The 16987-nt window shown below is 39.2% G+C and overlaps 1 long non-coding RNA gene across 1 annotated transcript in view; it reads left to right on the forward strand.

The window, feature by feature from the left end:
- Nucleotides 1-16987, forward strand: part of LOC134762150 (uncharacterized) — a 104404-nt gene that overhangs the window by 78746 nt on the left and 8671 nt on the right. The gene's annotated exons all lie outside the window — the stretch shown is intronic.

Genomic DNA, 16987 nt, shown 5'->3' on the forward strand with positions numbered 1-16987 from the left:
GCCATGGCTTTGGAGGGTGAAAGCCCCAATCCTTGGTAGCTTCCATGTGGTGTTGGTCCTGTGGGTGCATAGAAGATAAGAATTGAGGTTTGGGAACCTCCATCTAGATTTCAGAAGATGTATGAAAATGCCTGGATGTTCAGGCATAAGTTTGCTGCAGGGGCAGGGCCCTCATGGTGAAACTCTGATAGGGCAGTGCATGAAGGAAAACATGGGGTTGAAGTCCAAATCCAGAGTCCCTACTGGGGCACTTCCTAGTGGAGCTGTGAATAGAAGGCTACCAGCTTCCAGACCCAGAATTATAGGTCCAATGACAGGTTGCACCATGCACCTGGAAAAGCTGCAGACCCTCAATGCCAACTCATGAAAGCTGCTGGGAAGGAGGTTGTACCTGGCAAAGCCACAGGGGTGGACCCACCTCATGCATCAGCATGACTTGGATGTGAGACATGGAGTCAAAAAAGATCATTTTGGAGCTTTAAGATTTGACTGCCCCACTGGATTTTGGACTTGCATGGGGCCTGTAGCCCCTTTGCTTTGGCCAATTTCTCCCATTTAGAATGGCCGTATTTACCCAATGCCTGTATCCTCATTGTGTCTAGGAAGTAACTAACTTGCTTTTCATTTTACAGGCTCATAGGCAAAAGGGACTTGCCTTGTCTCAGATGAGACATTGAACTGTGGACTTTTGAGTTAATGCTAAAATGAGTTAAGACTTTGGGGGACTGTTTGGAAGGCATAATTGGTTTTTAAATGTGAGGACATGAGATTTGGGAGGGGTCGGGGACAGAATGATATGGTTTGGCTGTGCCCCCAAATCTCATCTTTTGAATTGTTGCTCCCACAATTCCCATGTGTCATTGGAGGGACCTGGTGGGAGGTAATTGAATCATGGGCACAGGTCCTTCATGTGCTGTTCTGAAGATAGTGAATAAGTCTCATGAGATCTGATGGTTTTATAAAGGAAAGATTCCCTGCAGAAGTTCTCTCTTGTTTGCCCCCGTGTAAGTCATGCCTTTTTTCTTCTTCCATGATTGTGAGGCCTTCCCAGTCACATGGAACTTTGAGTCCATGAAACCTTTTCTTCTTTATAAATTACCCAGTCTTGTGTACGTCTTTGTCAACAGCATGAAAACAGACTAATACATACAGTAACTAGAGAAACAAAAGAAAACCCATCCCAATGATAGCAAAAGACAAGAAATAACCAAAACCACAGCTGAACTGATGGAAATTGAGATGCAAGAAGCCATAGAAAAGATCAACGCATTTGGTAGTTTTTGAAAGAAGAAATAAGATTGACAGACCATTAGCTACACTAATAAAGAAAGTAAAAAAGTAAAAGTAAAGAAGATCCAAATAAACACAATTAGAAATGACAACAAGGACATTCCCACCAACCACATAGAAATAAAAAACAACACTCAGTGACTATTATGAACACATTTATGCACACAGACTAGTAAACCTAGTGGAAATTGATAAATTCCTGTAAACATACAACCTGTCAAGATTGAAATCAAAAGAAATTAAATCCCTGAACAGGCTGATTATGAGTATCAAAATTGAATCAGTAATAAATATCCTATTAACCAAAAAAAGTCAATGAACTAACAGATTCACAGCTGAATTATACTAGACATACAAAGAAGAGGTAGTATTATTCCTACTGAAACTATTCCAAAACATTGAGGTGGAGATACTCCTCCCTAACTCATTTTATGAGTCCAGCATCATCTTGTTACTAAAATCTGGCAGAGACATAACAAAAAAAGAAAATTTCAGGCCAATATCCCTGACGCACATAAGTGCGAAAATCCTCAACAAAATACTAGCAAATGGAATCCAGCAGAACATCAAAAAGCTAATCCACCATGATCAAATAGACTTTATCCTTGGGGTGCAAGTTTGGTTCAACATATGCAAATCAATAAATGTGATTCATCACATAAACAGAACTATAAGTGAAAAACACATGAGCACCTCAATAGATGCAAGAAGGACTTTCAATAAAATTCAAAACCCCTTCAGGCTGAAACCCTCAAAAAACTAGGCACCGAAGGAGTATACCTCAAAGTAATAAGAATCATCTGTGACAGACTCACAGCCAATATCATACTAAATGGGAAAAAACTGGAAGCATTTCCCTTGAGAACTGAAACCATATAAGGATGCCCACTCTTAGCACTAATATTCCACATAGTATTGAAAATCCTGGCTAGAGCAATCAGTCAAGAAAAAGAAATAAAAGTCATCCAAATAGGAAGAGAGAAAGTTAAACTATTTCTATTTGCAGATGATATGATTCTGTACCTAGAAAACCCCACAGTCTTTGCCCAAAAGCTCCTAGATCTGAAAAACAATAACGTTTCAGGATGCAAAATCCATGTACAAAAATTAATAGCATTTCTACACACCAACAATGTCCAAGCTGAAAACCAAATGAAGAACACAGTCCTGTTCACAATAGTCACGAAAAAATAAAATACCTATAAATAGGGCTAACTAGAGAGGTGGAAGACCTCTACAATCATAATTACAAGTCACTACTCAAGGAAATCAGAGATGACACAATCAGAAAAGCATTCCATGCTCATGGATAGGAAGAATGATATTGTTAAAATGGCCACACTTCCCAAAGCAATCTACAGATTAAGTGCTATTCCTATCAAGCTACCATGACATTCTTTACATAATTAGAAATAAGAATTCTAAAACTCTTATGGAATCAAAAAAAAGCCTGAATAGCCAAGGCAATTCTAGGCAAACAGAACAAAGCTGAAGGTGTCACAGTATTCAACTTCAAACTATACTACAAGGCTACAATGACTCAAACTGCAATGTACTGGCACAAAGACAAACACATTGACCAATGGAACAGAATAGAGACTATAATAAGGTAACACACTTACAACTATCTGATCTCCAACAAAGTCAACAACAAGCAATGGGGAAAGGATTCCCTATTCACTAAATGGTGCTGGGATAAGTGGCTAACCATATGCAGACTATTAAAACTGGACCCCTTTCTTACACCATGTACAAAAATCTACTCAAGATGGATTAAAGACTTAAATGTAAAACCTGAAACTATAAAAATTCTGGGAGATAACCTAGGCAATATCATTCTGGAAATGGACCCTGGCAAAAAATTTCAAGATGAAGAAGTCAAAAACAATTGCAACAGAAACAAAAATTGATAAATGGGACCTAATTAAAGAGCTTCTGCACAGCAAAAGAAATTATCAACAGAGTAAACAGACAACCTATAAAATGGGAGAAAATATTTGCAAACTATGCATATGACAAAGGTCTAATGTCCAGAACCTATAAAGAGTTTAAACAAAGTTACAAGAAAGAAAACAACCCATTAGAAAGGGGGCAAAATACACGAATGGACACTTTTTAAAAGAAGACAGGCATGTGACTAACAAGTATATGAAAAAAAGATGCTCAACATCGGTAGTCTTTAGAGAAATGAAAATGAAAACCATAATTAGATACCATCTAACACCAGTCAGAATAGTTATTGTTAAAAAGTCAAAAATAACACATGCTGGTGAAGTTGTGAAGCAAACGGAATGCTTATACACTGCTGGCAGAAATGTACATTTTTCCGCCATTGTGAAAAGCGGCGTGGCAATATCTCAACATAAACAGAATTACCATTTGACCAAAAAATCTCATTATTGGCTATATCATTCTACCATAAAGATACATGTCACTTATGCTCACTGCAGCATTTTTCACAATAGCAAAGACATGGAATGAACCTAAATGCCCACCAATGGTAGACTGGATAAAGAAAATGTGGTACATATACACCATGAAATATTACATAGCCATAAAAAGACATGAGATCATGTCCTTTGCAGCAACATGGATAGAGCTTAAGGTCATTATCCTAATAAACTAATGCAGGAACAGAAAACTAAACACCATATGTTCTCACTTATAAATGAGAGCTAAATGATGAGAACACATGGACACAGCATACGCTGGGGCCTATTGGAAGGTGGAGGGTGAGAGGTGGAAAATATTCAAGAAAAATATTTATTAGTTAGTATTCTTATTACCTTGCTGGTGAAATAATCTGTACATAAAACCCTTTTGACATGCAATTTACCTATATAACAAACCTACACATATACCCTGAACTTAAAACAAAAGTTAAAAAAATACACCTAACACAATTTATCCCAATTATATAAGCAGTTAACATAGTTCAGTAGGCTACTTGAAATTAAAACTACTTAATTTAAAAAATAAAAGAGAAAAGAAAATTCAGTTATACACAGAGTGAAATACTATTCAGCCTTAAGAAAGGAAGGACATTCTTCCATTTGTGACAACATGGATGGAATTAGAGAAAGTTACAGTAAGTGAAATAAATCAGGAACAGAAGGATAGCTATCGCATGTTCTCATTTACATGTGGAATCTAAAACAATCAGTCTCATAGCAGCAGAGGGCAGAATGGTTGTTATGGAGGCCAGAGGTGAAGGGAGTGCAGACATGACAGTCAAAGGGGACACAATGTCCATTAGGTTGTAGGAATATGTTTGTATTTTTTGAGTCACATTGTACAGCATCTTGAATGTAATTAATAATAGCATATGATACATTTCAAAATTGCTAGGAGAGTAAATTTCAAAAATTTTCACAACAAAACCTGTTAAGTATGTGAGGTGATAGCTATGTTAATGAGTTTGATTTAATTATTGCACATTGTATTCATAAATCAAAAATATAAATTATAAATAATTTTGTACCCCATACATTTCTACATTTATAAATTGTCAATTTACAATAAAAATGTACATGTGAAAGATGACTCATATATACATTTCTAACAGCTTTATTTTCTAAATAATTTATTGAGGAATCATTTACTTATAAGAAAATGCACACAAATTTAAGGCTGCAGTTCAGTGTTTTCATAATGTGTATATCTGTGCTAACAACTCCATAATCAAAATATAAACATTTACAAAACCCCAAGAAATTCCCTTGTATCCCTTCATAGATCATCTTTTCTCCCAGGAAAACGTTGTTATGATTTCTGTCACCATAGCAGTTTTCTTTTTCTTTTTCTTTTTTTTTTTTTTGAGACAGAGTCTCGCACTGTGGGCTGGAGTACAGTGGCGCTATCTCAGCTCACTGCAAGCTCTACCTCCCAAGTTCACGCCATTCTCCTCCCTCGGCCTTCCGAGTAGCTGGAACTACAGGCGCCCGCCACCATGCCCAGCTAATTTTTTTGTATTTTTAGTAGAGACGGGGTTTCACCATGTTAGCCAGGGTGGTCTCGATCTCCTGACCTTGCCCGCCTCGGCCTCCCAAAGTGCTGGGATTACAGGCCTGAGCCACCGTGCCCGGCCTCACCATAGTAGTTTCATCTGTTCTGTAATTTATATAAATAAAATCAACTATTAAGAGAAAGATTATTTAAAAAATTTCCATGAACAACTCTACAACTCTACACACAAAAAAGGTGAATTATACAAAATGGACCAATTTCTTGAAATGCATAAACTATTAAAACTGCATGATACAAGATAGATCATTGGAATAGCCCTACAACTATTGAGGAAATTGTGTTTGTAATTGAAAAACTGTGACAAAAGAAATATCTAGAACCTGAATGTTTCACCAAATAATTGTTCAAAATATTTAAAGAATTGAAATGAAGTATACACAATATTTTCCACAAAGTATGAAAGAAGAGAATACTTTCTAACTTATTTTATAAAGGTATTATTACCCTGATGCCAGATGCAGACAAAGACATTACAAAAAATGATAAAACTGTAGCTCAATATTTTTATAAATAAAAATGTGAAAATATTTAACTAAACAATAGTAAATGAATTTATCAATGTATAAAAAGAATTATACACCATGATCAAGCAAAGTTTATTACAGCAATTCAAGACTGGTTTAATATCCAAAAATTGATTATTATAATCCATCATAATAGCAAGCTAAAAAAGGGAAAATCTCACAAGCATGTCATTTAGTACAGAAGTGTATTTGAGAAAATTCAATAATTTTTAATAATGAAAAGTTTAGGAATACAGTAATAGAGGGAAACTTTTATTATGTGATAAAGAGCACTTACAAAAAGTGCATAGTTCACATTATATTTAATGGTATAATAATAAATTATTTACCCCTAAGGTCAGTCACCAGGCACGGATGTCTGCTCTTATCACTGTTATTCAGTATTGGGCTGATAGTTCTTTAAGTGCAAGAAAGTAAGAAAAGGAAATGAAAAGCATAGAAATAACAAAGGAAAAAATAAAACTGTCTCCATTTACAGATGAAATGACTCTCCATTGGTAAAGAAAACACCAAGAAATCTACAACAAAACTCTTAGATATGAGGTAAAATATGAGTTCATCATTATCATAGGATGCAAGATAAATTTACAAAAAAAAGTATTTCTATATACTAGCAATAAACATGGGGAAACTCAAATTTAAAAAAGAAAACATACTATTTATAATTGGTGTAAAAATGGAATGCTTAGCTGTAAAGAATTGAAAAGAATTTTTATGCTAAAATGTTGATGAAAGAAATCAAGATCTAAATGAAAAGAGAGACATACCATGTTCATTGGTTGGTAGACACAACACAGTAAATAAGTGAATTCTCCCCAAATTGATATTCAGTTTTAACACAATCCTATCAAAATTCTTGCACTTATAGACAATATTGTTATAACAAGATATCTTGTAGTTATAGACAATATTGTTATAAAATTTACATGGAAAGACAAAAGAACTAGAATAATGAGGACAATTTTGAAAAATGAAGAAATAAGCAGGGAGAATCAGTCTACCTTACTTCAATATTTATTATACAATTAGAGAAATCAAGACTGTGGAGAGATAGACACATAGTTCAATAGAACTGAATAGAAAAACCAGAAATCAATCCACACAAATATGCCCAGCTGATTTTTGACAAAGGTGCAAATCCAATTCAATGGAGAAATGATAGGCTTTTCAACTAATTATGTGAGAACAATTGGATATCCACAGCCAAGAAACAAGACACACACACACACACACACACACAACCTTGACTGAAATATCATGCCTGAGAAATACAGTAAAAATGAAATATGAGCTTAAATGTAAAGTTCTAAAAAAATAATTTTGGGAAAATGTTTTGTGTTTATGTCTAGGCAAAAAGACTTCCCACCAAAAGCATGACCCATAAAAGAAAAACATTTATGGCAGAGCGCGGTGTCTCATGCCTGTAATCCCAGCACTTTGGGAGGCCTAGGCGGGTGGATCACAAGGTCAGGAGTTAAAGACCAGCCTGGCCAACATGGCAAAACCCCCGTCTCTATTAAAGATACAAAAATTAGCCAGGTGTGATGGTGGGAACCTGTAATCCCAGCTACTCAGGAGACTGAGGCAGGAGAATCGTTTGAACCCGGGAGGAGGAGGTTGTGGTGAGCTGAGATTGCACCATTGCACTCCAGCCTGGGCAACAAGACGGAAAACTCTGTCTCATAAATAAATAAATAAATAAATAAATAAATAAATAAATAAATAACCTCTGCTTTCTGAAAAACTCCAGCAAGAGGACGAAAAGAAAAACAATAACCTCAGAGAATATTGGCAAATGGCATATTTAACAAAAGGCTAGTGTATAGGCTGGGCACAGTGGCTCACTCCTGTAACAGCAGCACTTTGGGAGGCTGAGGTGGGCAGATTGCTTGAGCCTAGGAGTTCGAGATCAGCCTGGGCAACATGGTGAAAACCTGTCTCTACAAACATCAACAACAAAAACCCAAAAGGCTAGTATATACAGTATATAAAGAACTCTCAAATCTCAAAAATAGAAAAGAAAAATTTAAACAACTTAATCAGAAAATGAGCAAAGACACAGATATATATTTCAGTAATTCAACAAAGGACATAGAGATGGCATAAAATAAATAAAAAGATGTTCAACATCATTAGCCATTAGGGAAATTTAAACTAAAGCTATAATAGATATTATTGCATATTTATCAGAATGGCTAAAATGAAAAAAATAGTGACGGTAGTCATGCATAATGGCTCATGCCTGTATTCCCAGCTACTAGGGAGTATTGTTTGAGCTCAGTTCAAGTCCACTTTGTACAACATAGTGAGGACCTGTCCTTAAAAAACAAAAATAAAACTAAAAAACCATAGTGACAACACCAAATGCTCGTGTGGATGCAGAGAAGCTGTTGGGTTGTTGATAGGAATACAGAATGGTACAGGTTCTATATAAAGCAACTTTTCATTTTCTTTGAAAAAACTAACCATGCAACTGTTATATCATCCAACAATTAGACTCCTGGGCATATATTTCAGAGACACAAAAACTTACATCCACATAAAAACTTACATGGAAATGTTCATAGCAGTGTTTTTTGCTTTTTGTTTTTTGTTTTCTGTTTTTGTTTTTTGTTTTTATGGAATCTTGCTCTGTTGCCCAGGCTGGAGTTCAATGGCACGATCTCGGCTCACTGCAACCTCCACCTCCCAGGTTCAAGCCATTCTCTTGCCTCAGCCTCCCTCCGGAGTAGCTAGAATTATAGGCACCCGCCATTGTGCCCAGCTAATTTTTGGATTTTTGCAGAGATGGGGTTTCATCTGTTGGCCAGGCTGGTCTTGAACCACTGACCTCAGGTGATCTGCCCAACTTGGCCTCCCAAAGTGCTGGGATTACAGGCATGAGCCACCACGCCTGGCCTCATAGCAGTTTTATTCACAGTAATTCCAAGCTGAAGACAACCCATACACCTTTAAACTGGTGAAAAGATAAACAATCTGTAGTAATAAACATCAAGCGTGCTACTCAACAATATACAGAACAAGGCATTGATACGTACGACAACTTATATGTCTCCACAGAGCTATTTTGAATGAAAATAAAGCAGATTCTCAAAGATTACACACTGCATGATTCAATTTATACATAACATTCTTGAAATGACAAAATTGTCAAAATGAAGAACATACAAATAATTCCTAGGCTTTAAGGTGGAGGAGAGGAGGAAAGTGGTCATGGCTGTAAAAAGAAGCATAAAAGATCCTTTTGGTGGTGGATATTTTCCATATCTTGGCTCTATCAATGTCATGATTTTGGTTGTGGTATTGTACTATAGCTTTGAAAGATGTTTTGCAAGATTGGGAGAACTTGGTAAAAGGTACATGAGATCTCTCTGTACTATTTCATACAGCTACATGTGAATCTACAATTATGTCAAGATAAAAAAATTAGTAAAAAATAATAAGGAAAATATAGCTGGCAGAAAAGGGCATTTCAGATGGAGGTGAAACAAAATTTCATGACATTTTTGAAAGGATTTGAAAGGCATGGTGATATACCATGTGGGATATCTATGTGACATACAATGTGGGAGCGTGATTTCAAGTTAAAATTGGGAAAATTTAGTATCACTTCATTGTAATAATGCACTCTGCAGCAATGGGCAGCAAGTTGCAAATATAGAATAAATAATTTTGAGGTCTAAATAAATTTTTTTTAATTTATAACTGAAAATTAAAATAAAGATCAGCAATCACTGTGGCATTGTTTTGATTGCCTTCAAATTGATCAAATTTTAGAATAATTGAATATTGGTAAAATCTGCTGTGTTAAAATCAATATTTACTTATTTCTATTATGTCGTTCTCGAGAGAGTGTACAACACTTTGCTGTCATTTTGTATCATTTTTGAACCAAGATATGGAGCATGAGCCCATTATCTAATTTTTTTATCTGGCAACAGTTAAATTAATGATACATAAAAAGGATATATGAAATTATGTACACTAAATTGTGATAATCAAAGATTGTGACTGATGACTTTTTAAAATATGTTTTTAGAAGCATTTTCCGGTTTCAAAAAGTACAAATAAAAATGATGACATTGACTTTATGTACACTGAATCAGAAGCATCCATCTACCCTTAATGAGCTGAATTTGCAATCCAAAAATCAGTCTTCCTAAACTACACAGTTCTCTACTTCACAATGAAGCAATGAGTACCTTTCGTCAAGTTGCAGAGATTCAGCCATCAGAACTGTGCTGACAATTCTAATTCACAATGGAATTTGGTGTTACCAGTCCATTGCTCATTAGAATTTGCAGTGCTAGCAGGAGAACAGTGTATTTTTGTAGGTAAAGTCAGCAATTGTAGCACTAAACTACAGTTTGGAACAAATAGGAGGGTGGCACTTTTGAGACTATAACTGCATTTTAATGGCACAACTTTCTGCACTCTAAGCATAGGTCAAATCTGAGACTCAAAACCAGATGGAAATATTAGAAGAGATAGTGGCATCCCTAAATCTCATGCCTACCTGACAATAACCTTTAAATCAAATATCATTTTGTCTATAAAAAAGGAACCTAAGAATTATATCTCACTCTCTGTATATATTACATTCATGCATTATAATCACACATGCCACTATTATGTAAGATAAATGTTCTATTTGTGTTTTATACCGAATAATACTTATATAATAAGTACAAAATAGCATCTCAGAAGATAGTGGTACAAAATTATTACTTCAATAAAATGTTATGGTAGGTATAAGCACGTGAACTGAATAGTGATTTGCTGTGAAGAAAAATGGAATATACTATCAGAATACCTGAGAATAATTTGTAGACCCTCTTTTTAATGTTAATACTAAATCCAAAGTGTAGTCTCTAGGCCAGCAGCCTCAGTGTATCTGGGAGGATGTTAGAAATGCAAATTCTCAGATCTGGCCTCAGACTTACTGAATGTGAATTGGAATATTTATAAGATATGGTGATTTGTAATGTTTGTACACTGGTGAAGTATTTATCTGACTTATGTATTCCTGATCCATATATTGGAAACAATACCCTTATGGTGGGATAACTATAAATGACAATGTGGCAAAATTTGTGAAAGTGCCTTTTTAACTGAAAGGGAATTATATGGTTTGGCTGTGTCCCCACTCAAATCTCATCTTGAGTTGTAATCTCCATAATCCCCATGTTAAGGGAGAGAGATGGTGGGAGGTGATAGGATCATGTGGGCAGTTTCTTCCATGCTGTTCTTATGACAGTGAGTGAGTTCTCATGAGGTCTGATGGTTTATAAGCATCTAGCATGTCCCCTGCTTGCACTTCTCTTCCCTGCAGCCATGTGAAGAAGGTCCTTGCTTCCCCTTCACCTTCCGTTATAATTATAAGTCCCCTGAGGCCTCCCTAGCCATATGGAACTGTTAAGCCAATTAAACCTCTTTTTTTTATAAATTACTTGGTCTTGGGTATTTCTTTATAGCAGTTGTGAAAATGAACTAACACAGTAAATTGGTACCAGAGAGAGTGGGCTATTTCCACAAAGATACCCAAAAATGTGGACACAATTTTGGATCTGGGTAACAGAAGTTGAAACAGTGTGGAGGGTTCAGAAGAAGATAGAAAGATGTGCACCTAGGCCTACAAACTTCCTGGAGACTTGTTGAATGGCTTTGACCAAAATGCTGATAGTGATGTGGACAATAAAGTCCTAGCTGAGGTGGTTTAGACAGAGATGAGGAATTTATTGGGAACAGGAGCAAAGGCCATTCTTGGTATGCTTTAGAAAAGAGACTGGTGGCATTTTGCCCCTGCCCTAGAGATCTGTGGAACTTTGAACTTGAGAGTGATAATCTGAAATTGCAACTTATGTTTAAAAGGGAAGCAGAGCATAAGAGTTTGGAAATTTTGCAGCCCAGTGATGCAATAGAAAATAAAAACCCATTTTCTGGGGAGAAAGTCAATCCTGATGTAGAAATTTGCATAAATAGTGAGGAGCCAAATGTTAAACACCAAGACAATGGGGAAAATATCTCCGAGGCATGTCAGAGATCTTGGTGGCAGCCACTCTCATCAGAGGCCTGGAGGTCTAGGAGGAAAAAATTGTTTTACAGGCCAGGTCCAGGGACCCCCTGCTGTGCGCAGCCTCGAGATTGGTGCCCTGCATCCTAGTTGCTCCAGGTGTAGCTGAAAGGGGCAAAGATACACCTTAGGCCATTGTTCCAGAAGGTGCAAAATCCAACCCATGGAAGCTGCCATGTGGTGTTGGTCCTGCAGGTGCACAGAAGAATTGAGGTTTGGGAACCTCTGCCTAGATTTCAGAGAATGTATGGAAATGCCTGGATGTCCAGGCAGAGGTGTGCTGCAGGGGCAGAGTCCTCATGGAGAACCTCTGCTAGGGCAGTGCAGAAGGGAAATGTGGGGTTGGAGCCCCTACACAGAGTTCCCACTGGGGCAGTGCCTCGAGGAGCCTGAGAAGAGGGCCACCATATTTCAGACCCCAGAATGATAGATCCACTGACAGCTTACAGAGTGTGAATGGAAAAGCCACAGACACTCAATGCCAGCCATGAAGGCAGCCAGGATGGCGGGCAGTACCCTGCAAAGCCACAGGGTCAGAGCTGCCCAAGGCTGTGGGAGCCCACCCTTTGCATCAGCATGCCCTGCATGTGAGATGAGTCAAAGGGGATTATTTTGGAACTTTAAGATGTAATGACAGCCCCGCTGGATTTCAGACCTGTATGGGGCCTGTAGCCCTTTGTTTTGTCCAATTTCTCCCCCTTTGGAATGCGAGCATTTATACAATGCCTGTACCCTCATTGTATCTTGGAAGTAACTAACTTACTTTTGATTTTACGGGCTCCTAGGTGGAAAGGACTTGCCTTGCCTAAGATGAGACTTTGGATTGTGTGCTTTTGGGTTAATGCTGGAATGAGTTAAGACTTAGGAGGACTGTTGACAAGGTGTGACTGCATTTTGAAATGTGAGGTCATTAGATTTGGGAGGGGCCAGGGGTGGAATGATATGGTTTGGCTGGGTTCCCACCCAAACCTCATCTTGAATTGTAATCCTCATAATCCCAACATGTTGAGGGAGGGACACAGTTGGAGGCAATTGGATCATGGGGGCAGTTTCCCTCATGCTGTTCTCATAATAGTTAGTGAGTTCTCATGAGATCTCATGGTTTTCTAAGCACCTGGCATTTCCCTGCTTGTACTTCTCTCTCCTGCCACCATGTGAGGAAGGCCCTTGCTTCCCCCTTGCCTTCCACTGTAATTGTAAGTTTCCTGAGGCCTCCCCAGCCACGTGGAACTGTGAGTCCATTAAACCTCTTCCCTTTATAAATTACCCAGTCTCAGGTGTTTGTAAATGTGAAAACAAGGAAGTCAGGACTGAAATGAAAAATAGAGAACAAAACAAAATCAAGTTTGTTTCTGTTTTTCAAAGGAGTAGTACAGATATAATCCTGTTTTATCTATTTTGTGGTTGAAGAAACTGAGGCATGTGTAGGTTAAGAAACACATGTATTAGTCATACAGGTTGTAAAAGCTAGTACAGGCACTGCTCTCAAACACTACTTCTTTTCCAGAACAATATTACCCCTAAGTATAGGACAGGGTCACAGTAAGTACTGAACAATCTAAGAGAGGGAAGATCTTACATTTCCTGGACAGTATAACTCATAGCTACATGTATTTTGGGGAAACTTTTGTGTCCAGAATTGGTGGGTTCTTGGTCTCACTGACTTCAAGAATGAAGCCATGGACCCTCGTGCTGAGTGTTACACTTCTTAAAGGCGGCGTGTCCAGAGTTTGTTCCTTCTGATATTCACATGTGTTTGGAGTTTCTTCCTTCTGGTGGGTTCGTGGTCTCGCTGGCTCAGGAGTGAAGCTGCAGCCCTTCATGGTGAGTGTTACAGCTCATAAAGGCAGTGCGGACCCAAAGAGTGAGCAGCAGCAAGATTTATTGCAAAGAGCAAAAGAACAAATCTTCCACAGTGTGGAAGGGGACCCAAGCGGGTTGCCACTGCTGGCTCCGGCAGCATGCTTTTATTCTCTTATCTGGCCCCACCCACATCCTGCTGATTGGTCCATTTTACAGAGAGCCGATTGGTCTGTTTTACACAGAGCTGATTGGTCCATTTTGACAGAGTGCTGAATGGTGAGTTTACAATCCCTGAGCTAGACATAAAAGTTCTACACCTTCTCACTAGATTAGCTAGATACAGAGTGTCGATTGGTGTATTTACAAACCCTGAGCTAGACACAGGGTGCTGACTGGTGCGTTTACAAACCTTGAGCTAGATACATAGTGCCGATTGGTGTATTCACAATCCCTTAGCTAGACACAAAGATTCTCCAAGTCCCCACCAGATTAGCTAGATACAGAGTACAAACTGGTGCATCCACAAACCCTGAGCTAGACACAGGGTACTGATTGGTGTGTTTACAAACCTTGAGCTAGATACAGAGTGCTGAATGGTGTATTTACAATCCCTTAGCTAGACATAAAGGTTCTCCAAGTCCCCACTAGACTCAGGAGCCCAGCTGGCTTCACCCAGTGGATCCCGCACTGGGGTGGCAAGGTGGAGCTGCCTGCCAGTCCTGAGCCGTGGGCCTGCACTCCTCAGCCCTTGGGCAGTCGATGGGAGTGGGCACCATGGGGCAGGGAGCTGCGGTCTAGTCGGGGAGGCTTGGGCTGCACGGGAGCCCATGGCGGGTGGTAGGGGAGGCTCATGCATGGCTGGCTACAGGTCCCGAGCCCTGCCCCACGGGGAGGCAGCTAAGGCCTGGCGAGAAATCAAGCACAGCAGCTGCTGGCCCAGGTGCTAAGGCCCTCACTGCCCTGGGCTTGCAGGCGGCCCGCCGCTCCGAGTGCCGGCCCGCAGAGCCCACACCCACCAGGAACTTGCGCTGGCCCGCAAGCACCACGCGCATCCCCAGTTCCTGCCCGTGCCTCTCCCTCCACACCTCCTCGCAAGCCGGGGCAGCTGGCTCCGTCCTGGGCCAGCCCAGAGAAGGGCTCCCACGGTGCAGCGGCAGGGTGAAGGGCTCCTCAAGCCCGGCCAGAATGGGCATCCAGGCCAAGGAGGCACCGAGAGCGAGCCAGGGCTGCGAGGGCCGCCAGCATGCTGTCACCTCTCACTTTGGGGAATAAGGAAATCTTTTCTGAGATACTTGTTTCATCTGCTTTTACCCTGCCTCTGTAGTCTCTGTATTACTCCATTCTTGCACTACTATAAAGGCATACCTGAGACTAGGTAATATATGACGAAAAGAGGTTTAATTGACTCAGTTTCACAGGCTGTACAGAAAGCATGGTTGGGGAGCCCTCAGGAAACTTACAATCATGGCAGAAGGGTGAAGGGGAAGCAAGCATTTACTTCATATGGTAGAGTAAGAGAGAAGAGAGAGCTACACACTTTTAAACATCCAGATCTCACTCACTATCATGAGAACAGCAAGGGAAAAATCTGTCCCCATGATACAATCACCTCCCATCAGTTCCCTCCCCCTACATTGGTAATTACAATTTGACATGAGATTTGAGTGGGCACACAGAGCCAAACCATGTCAGTCTCTTTGCTTCCAAAGATTATGTATACTTGCCTAATTAAATTAAATTAGGAACAAAACCTAACAAAGTATTATGAATATGTGTGTGTGAGTGTGACCCATGTATATCAGAAATACTGCACTCCAATCAACTGGTCAGGCTGAGCTGTGCTCTTTTCCCAATAAACATGACACTTCCTCTTCTCTCTTAGCCTTACTACACTCTTCTGCTACAGTATGATTCGGGTAGCCTCTTTCTCTTATGAGAAGTAACAGCCGACTTTGGCTATCTTATGAAAAAAAGAAGTTAATTGTACAGATTTAGTTCAACTTTTGGTGAAATGGAAAAGCCTCTACTTCTCTTCTGTTCTCTGTACCCACCACTGTGCTCTCTCGTTGTCACTTGATGCATTCTTTCTGTGTTTGAATGCACCTCCTTTCTATGCAAGACACACACAATGATTGACAAGAGTAGTACAACTTGAATTGTCCTCCCAGATACACATAAGAAAATTTCATTTCTTCCTTATGACTCCACTCAAATGCCACTTCTTCTGTGAAGATGCTTGGGGAAGAGGACATTGTGGAATCTTTTTATCTTTTTGTTTCATAGAAAAGGCCTGAACACAATGTTTGTATTATGAGATCTTGGGAGTGACCATGATATTTTTGGTAATCAGAAACTGTTAATTTTAAAAATCAGTGCAATTTCTTGAGTTGGCTTGGTTAATTTATGTTAATGTGCTATGTGAAGATTTAGAGAGTACTGTCTCATCTTAACTTCTATGACATTATTAGAGAATCCATTTCGAGTATCCACCCATTTCAATGTCTCAACAAAAGGAAAACAATGTTTGTTTGGGAGTAGGTGTCCTGGTGAATGCATGCTGACCCCAAATAATCATTTCTCTATTTCCCAGTTGTATGTAAACTATGGAATTAAGAATTCATTTAGAAGTTTTCCATGGTCCAATATCAAACTGTCATTTATAGCGGGATTATCCAACTCTTTTCCAATTGCAGAGTATTGTAAGTGGTATTATGCATAAGGCACATGGGGGTAAACAGAAGCGACTTCAGGCAGTAACTAAAACCTGACCCTGCTTGGCTGCCCCAAGTAGATAGACTGTTTGCCTCCTCCTTGCACCGGTATGCTGGATGTCCAGCTGGGAAACTTTGATTACACTATGACAATTCAGAAACCTGCTGTATTAGTCCATTTTCATGCTGCTGATAAAGACATACCTGAGACTGGGTAATTTATAAAGGAAAGAGGTTTAATGAACTCACAGTTCCACACAGCTGGAGAGGCCTCACAATCATAGCAGAAGACGAAGGAAGAGGAAAGGGACTTCTTACACAGCGGTGGGCAAAAGGAGAGAATGAGAGCCAGTTGAAAGGGGACTGCCTTATTTAACCCGCTCCCTTATTAAACCATCAGATCTCGTGAGACCTATTCACTACCACAAGAACAGTATAGGGAAAACTACACCCATGATTCAATTACCTCCCAGGGTGTCCCTCCCACAACATGTGGGGATTATGGGAGCTTCAATTCAAGATGAGATTTGGGCAGGGACACAGCTGAACCATATCACCTG

Source organism: Pongo abelii, chromosome 9 (genome assembly GCF_028885655.2).
Source record: "Pongo abelii isolate AG06213 chromosome 9, NHGRI_mPonAbe1-v2.0_pri, whole genome shotgun sequence".
Taxonomy (NCBI): Eukaryota; Metazoa; Chordata; class Mammalia; order Primates; family Hominidae; genus Pongo; species Pongo abelii.